Raw genomic sequence first — 6355 nt, forward strand, 5'->3', positions numbered from 1 at the left:
ATCCATTCTATCTCTATCTGCATCAGTTGTACTCACTGCTTCATTTATATCACTTTCAACTGTTTCATTTGAATCCATGTCATCGGTTTCACTTAAATCTCCTCTCTTATCATAATTTTCATTAACACCAGTGATATCTCCTCTTTTTTATTAATCCTGCTGATATCATCTGCTTCTTCAAATTTATTTCCAATTTCTTGCCCATGTTGCCACTGCTTGCAGAGTTCCACCAGATTCATCAATGACCTTAACTCCAACAGTCTCATTCTCATGAATACTAATTCCTTCTTTGTGTAAACTTTCATCACTCTCATCAGTGCTATGTGTTTCAGAATATAGCATGTGATGACGTAATTCAAAATTTTCAGTCTTGAATTACAACAATGCTAATATGTTCAATTTTGTCCAATATCACAGTGTTTGCCTTGGAAATGGGGTTAACTGATTGGTACTGTAAAATCTGGCAGCTTCCTTCTTGCTACAGGATCATGATCAGCTGCCTCTGCTTCAGACTTTTGACTATGATCCAGTTTAGGTCTATTGGTTTCATTTCCTTTGTGTCTAAAGGCAGTAGTTTTTGGAATTGCAACAGCAAGGTTTGATAGATACTGCTTATACTTTATTTGTGGTATAATCTTAATTCATTCATGTGAACAAAACTTTTATAGTTGTAAAAACACTGCAGTAGAAGAGAATAATGTTCACACGTGCATACGCATGTCTGTCTATTAGATCTAGGTTGTGATTGATATCTTGAGCATACGCACCATCCAGTTACGCAGTCACATGTTTTTATGTTGTTGTGTTGGAAGAGTGAAGACATTTTTTATTATGATTCTGAGTTTAGTAGGCTCTCTGGTAAGATATCAGACATGTAACTTGTGTCAGATGTATGTAAGATTCAGAATGAATATAAACTGAGAAAGCTTAGTCGCAAGGCGCTTGAAGTAGCTGAGTCTGATCCAGCTGATACCGGTAATAAACCAGTGAAAATTAGCGATACTAAATTTTGATAATAATTTAATGACAATGTCGAGAAATAATGATTGTTTATTAATTTAAGCAGCTTCCTACTTGGTTTATTGACAAATTTAAGAGCAATGTAGTGGCGTGTGTGTGTGATTGCTATAGGCTACTATCAGTGGGTATTACACTAGCCACTATGGCCTCCAATAACAGCTTGCACATGTACATTGTGTGTCTTACCAAAAAATGACGGAGGCATACGTCATATGTCTGATCAAAAATTTGTTTGGCTGGATAATTTAGGACACATCTTTGAATGTCAGCCCTCACTGACTATAATATAATTTTTAAAATTTAGTATAGTGTACAGTAGACCATGTCAGATCTGATAGCAGAAAGGAATATGTAATTAATTTCAGGAACATAAAAACAGAATCTGGACAGCCAGTATCGGAAGAACACTTATATATAAATAGTAAAGTAACTGGGAAGAGCAAAGGCGAAACTTTTGATGTCACAATTTTGGGTACACATTTTGAGTAGATATCATTAGTAGTAGTAGGAACAAAGCCAGACCCAATAAAGAAAGTGATTGTTATTGCTGATAGCAGGAGCTCATCTAGTGATGATGAAGACATGGCTATAATTGTAATGCCGCCTAAGCCTAATAGAAAAAACAATGTCTCCCTATAATGCTGACTATCTGTTTCTTTTAATAGATATCCAAATAGAAGCAGATGTCTATAATAAGAACCAGAGTGTAGGTTTTGACTTTTTAATAATGTTTTTTTTAAAGTTTTGTAATATTCTTAACACACTCTGATGATGAAGAGACATCAGAAATGCCAAAAGCTTCTTCTAAAATCACTATAACAAAAGTAACATAATATTATTATAAATGTTTTATTGTCCATCTGTTTGTGGGATAATAATGTAGACTTTGTAGTTTCATTTACTAACATAATCTAACCAGCAACACCTACTTGTACATTGAATATGAAGTCTATACCATTAAAAGTACATGTGCATGTTGTACAATGTATTACTGAGTGTTGACAGCAGAGGCTTGATTGGATAGAAAGAAAAATAAATACCTTATTAATGCTTTTAAAGAATGGTAATTATTGTGTAAGGAACGATTGCTTTTCTAAAAATGTTTTTCCTATTTATTAGTCTAGCAGTGATAGTGGCACGAAAGAAAGTGAAACACACGGCAAGTTTATAACTACAAGGGATTATCCTTATTACATGTATTTGTAGGTGAGAACCTAGTGATTGCATTTGTGTAAGAAAGTGGTGTGGATTTAGTAAGTGTAAGGGGAACAAATCCATCTAAGTATTCCTTACAGCTAATGGACATATTGTTTACTGACAAAGAAATGGTATCATCCAGTTATGTTTCATCAATTAGATCCAAAAAACCACAATTAGAGCAAACATGAGTGAAGTTATGAGAAGGTATGTGGTTTTTATTCCCTATTATTTATTTCATTACTTTTATTGATTACAGAATGTGTCAAAGCTTTATTTAAGTATGATGACTCGTCTCTCCAGACATATGCTAGTCAAATCAGGAGGAAATGTTGCGAGTAATAAAAAGAATAGAGGATGCACTGAAGATAACTGATTAATTGTGATATTGCAGTAATTTTTTCATGCATCAAACTGTTTCATATAACTGTATTTTTTGCCTTGTAACATAAGTATGTTTTTTATAATGGTTACTGTTAGACTTTCCTTTACAATTTTTGTCTATTGAAGATCTTGCAAAAAAATTTTAAACTGTTCTTGCAAGATAGCACTTGAAGGTCTTAAGTCATCTTGCATCATGATCATGCAAGATCTTGCAAGATCAACATTGCTGATCCTGCAAGGTCTTGTAAGAATAGTTTTATGATTGTGCCTGAATTTGAAACTTCTTGTCCAATGATATTGTCTGATCATATGAGAACTTGCAGCAAAATTGTGTTAAGGTAACATTAAGATCTTAAAATGGTCTTATGTAAGATTTTGTTGCTGGGATTAGCTCTATTTGAGTCTTTGATAAGAACTTAACAATTTTTGGTGTTTCATCACAGATAATAGGCTGCTTATGATCCTTACATCAATAATATCATTTTTGTTCATGACATTTACTATAATGTTTAATAACAGAATTTATAAGCTGATATTATTGTTGCAGTTTCTTTTTTATAAAAATATGCAGCATCCTCTTGAGCATTTCCTTTAAACTTTTGTAATCATACAACCATTGCCTGCAATTAAAGCTCATAAGTTGAGATGTTTGTGTATTGAAATATGTGATGCCTCTGGCCAAACCAACTTGACTGCAGGTGCAGTTTTTTTCTATCACCATTCCTAAATGCAGTGTAAAATTGCCATTTCTTCTAAGTACATTAATATTTTGTCGTGACTGCATGTAATGTGAGTTATAGATAATAAAAAAAACTAAGTAATCACACTGAATGAATGAGGTCTACAACTACATCATTCAATGCCTATGCCCTTTTTTTAGCTGATAAAAATGACTTGTTGATAAAATTCACTTAATAAGGGATTTATATCAGTTTAAATGAATCAGTACCGTTAATGGAAATGTAAGTATGAATAAACTTAAAACTAAATTGTTACAATTTCAGATATGAATCGAAAAAATAATTTACAAAACTGATAAAATGTGATCACAAAGATATTTACACATATTAAAAAAACCATAAGTGTGCATACATGACATAATAATCATAATATTCTAAACCATAAGTGTAGCTAGTTATTTGTTGGTACCAAGTCACTACATTTCTCTCCTCTTAAAGTTAAGGTGGTAAGGACAAGCATTGGAGGATGGGATACTCGAGTTGATCTACGTCGTGGTGGTATAACTGCTGGACATGTAGCTCAAGATTCTGGAGGAGCTGGAGCTGCGTCTTCTGCAGTTATCCTAGTATCAGTAATTTGGAGTGGATGTCCCCAAGTCTTCCATTTTTCCAGACTTTTGCTCCAAAGAAGTAGTTTGACTATTCTCTTTTAAATATCTCTTTTAAACTCATCTATATGTCTTCCATCTTGCTCCTTTATTTTACTCTACTAAGTACACTATTGAACCAATGTTCTTAAATAGTACAGCTAAAACCCATGGATGACATATCCTATAATTTTTAGCATACCCCAGATCTGATACTTTTGAAATAGCTTTTCTCTTTCTCTTTGATCATGGTGTTTCTTCTGTCTCTCTTGATTCTGATGAACTCAATCTAGTTTCGGTAAATTCAATCTAGTACACACTGGACTACCTAACATTAGCTCTGCAGGAGAACAATCAGTGGTAGATAGAGGTGTGTCCCTATATGTAAACCAAAACCGAGAGACATTTTCACTTAGAGAAGTAGTTCTTTCCTTTTTAAATGCTTGTTTCACAGACTGTACAGCAATCTCTGCCAGGCCATTAAATGATTTGGGGATTTCATCACATAATAGCATTCTTACTAAGAAACTGCTCCAACTCTTCACTAATGTAATGGAGCTGGCGGCCTCCTCTAATATTGGTAAGTGCTTGATTGCCATGCGAGTTCACAAGAAGAGAAATAAACTTTAACAATCTTTTATTGACAAAAAACTCAGTCTCCCTCTCTCCATTATCATCACACATGGCATAGATATTAGAGGATCTGTGACAGCCCCCTGTGCCTTTCACTGTTACTGGAAAGCAAGGTGGACCAGTTATTTGCCCAGCTCCTCTTGCTTATAGGAGGAAGTCACCTTCCATCCACTACATGAACTGAAAAGGTATCTTTTAGCATATTTTTGTAATAATTATAACATTGTCTATAAAATAGATTAAACCGACTTACATGGCAAAATGATGTAATCACACCTTATGAAATCTTGTTGAAAATTGGTGGAGACAAAGGTGGTTCAACTATGAAGCTATCATTCGAAATAAATAATGTAGAAAAGCCAAATTCAGTACAAAATAGTTGTTTTCCAACTGTTTCAAGGGCCTAATAACATTGTGAACCTCCATCTTGCTCTTAACCAATATGAAGAGGTTATTCCTGACCTATGACAGAGAAAGCTAGGAATTGTGCAAATTGTCACATCAACAATTCTTACCCCACACACGCCCCATTACAACCTTAGCAACGGCCAGTTAAACAATGGTGTAAAGTCCATATGAATTTTGCTGGTCCCATAAAAGGGCATTTGCTTTTGGTGATGGTGAATGCATACTCCAAGGGGTCTGAAGTACATGAGACGTCTTCATTTACAGCTAGTGCTACTATTGAAAACCTAAGGATTACATTTGCTCAGCTGGATATTTCTCAATAACTTGTCACAGATAATGGACCATGCTTTGTTTGTGTGATAAATGGAGATTATTACTATTGTGTCTTTATTATTATTTATACTATTAATTTTTGAAGAGACTCTGCTTCTACATTTATTGTAGTGTTGTATTGGTATCACATTTTGGATTTAGTTTTAGTTATGATATTTTCACCAATTCTCATAATTTATAGATATTAGTTTTAGTAATTTTACCGAAAGTAAAACTCTATTGGTATTGGTAACGAATATTAATTTTGGTAGATTATAGTAAGTACATATAATTAATTTTAACAAAACTAACTCTAGTCACACTATTAATTTTAGACTAATGATTTAATTGTATTAAAAGTAATTGTATTAGTTCTGCATCATAAGTGTAGTAGTCCCATATGTTACTGTTCCTTAGTATTCCACATTTAGTAGCCATTTTGCAACTAAGATAGCTACACATAACATTTGCTTCACAAATTTGCACATGATAGTCTAATGATATCAATCTAATCTGTTTACTCTTCAGTGAACATTGTTCTACCAAATGTATTGCATAGAAATGAATATTGGTTATAAATTTTAGTAAAGCAATTGTGCTATTTTTCGCATTGCTTTTAGTCATAGTATTTTAATACTTTTCGTATTAGTTTTAGTTATGATATACCAAATTTCATGACCCAGTACCAAAATACTTTTAGTATTAGTAATGGTATACCAATACAACACTAATTTATTGCCTCTAAATCATTCTTCATAGCTTGCTCTAACTGCTCATGTTTATCTTCCTTGCTTTTAGCCACCTACGTGGAAGTAGAATTATTTGGATTGTGAGAAAACTTGTGTACCTTTTCATGTTTCGCAGCTTATTCCAGGACAAGCATAAATTTGCTTTAATGCCAAGACACTGTTCAGCAGGTACATTTATACAGCAGTTTAACTCTTTCAGTAGCTCTTCTTCTCTTTAGACAGCAGCTGCATTTCGTCAATCAATTGACAATGATCGTCTCCTCTAGTTAGCTGGTATCGTGAATGGGAGGTCTCATGACTTCTCTGGCTGTGTTTATCGTAATGC

This window comes from Amphimedon queenslandica, unplaced genomic scaffold (assembly GCF_000090795.2).
Source record: "Amphimedon queenslandica unplaced genomic scaffold, v1.1 AMPQUscaffold_12885, whole genome shotgun sequence".
In the NCBI taxonomy this organism is placed as follows: Eukaryota; Metazoa; Porifera; class Demospongiae; order Haplosclerida; family Niphatidae; genus Amphimedon; species Amphimedon queenslandica.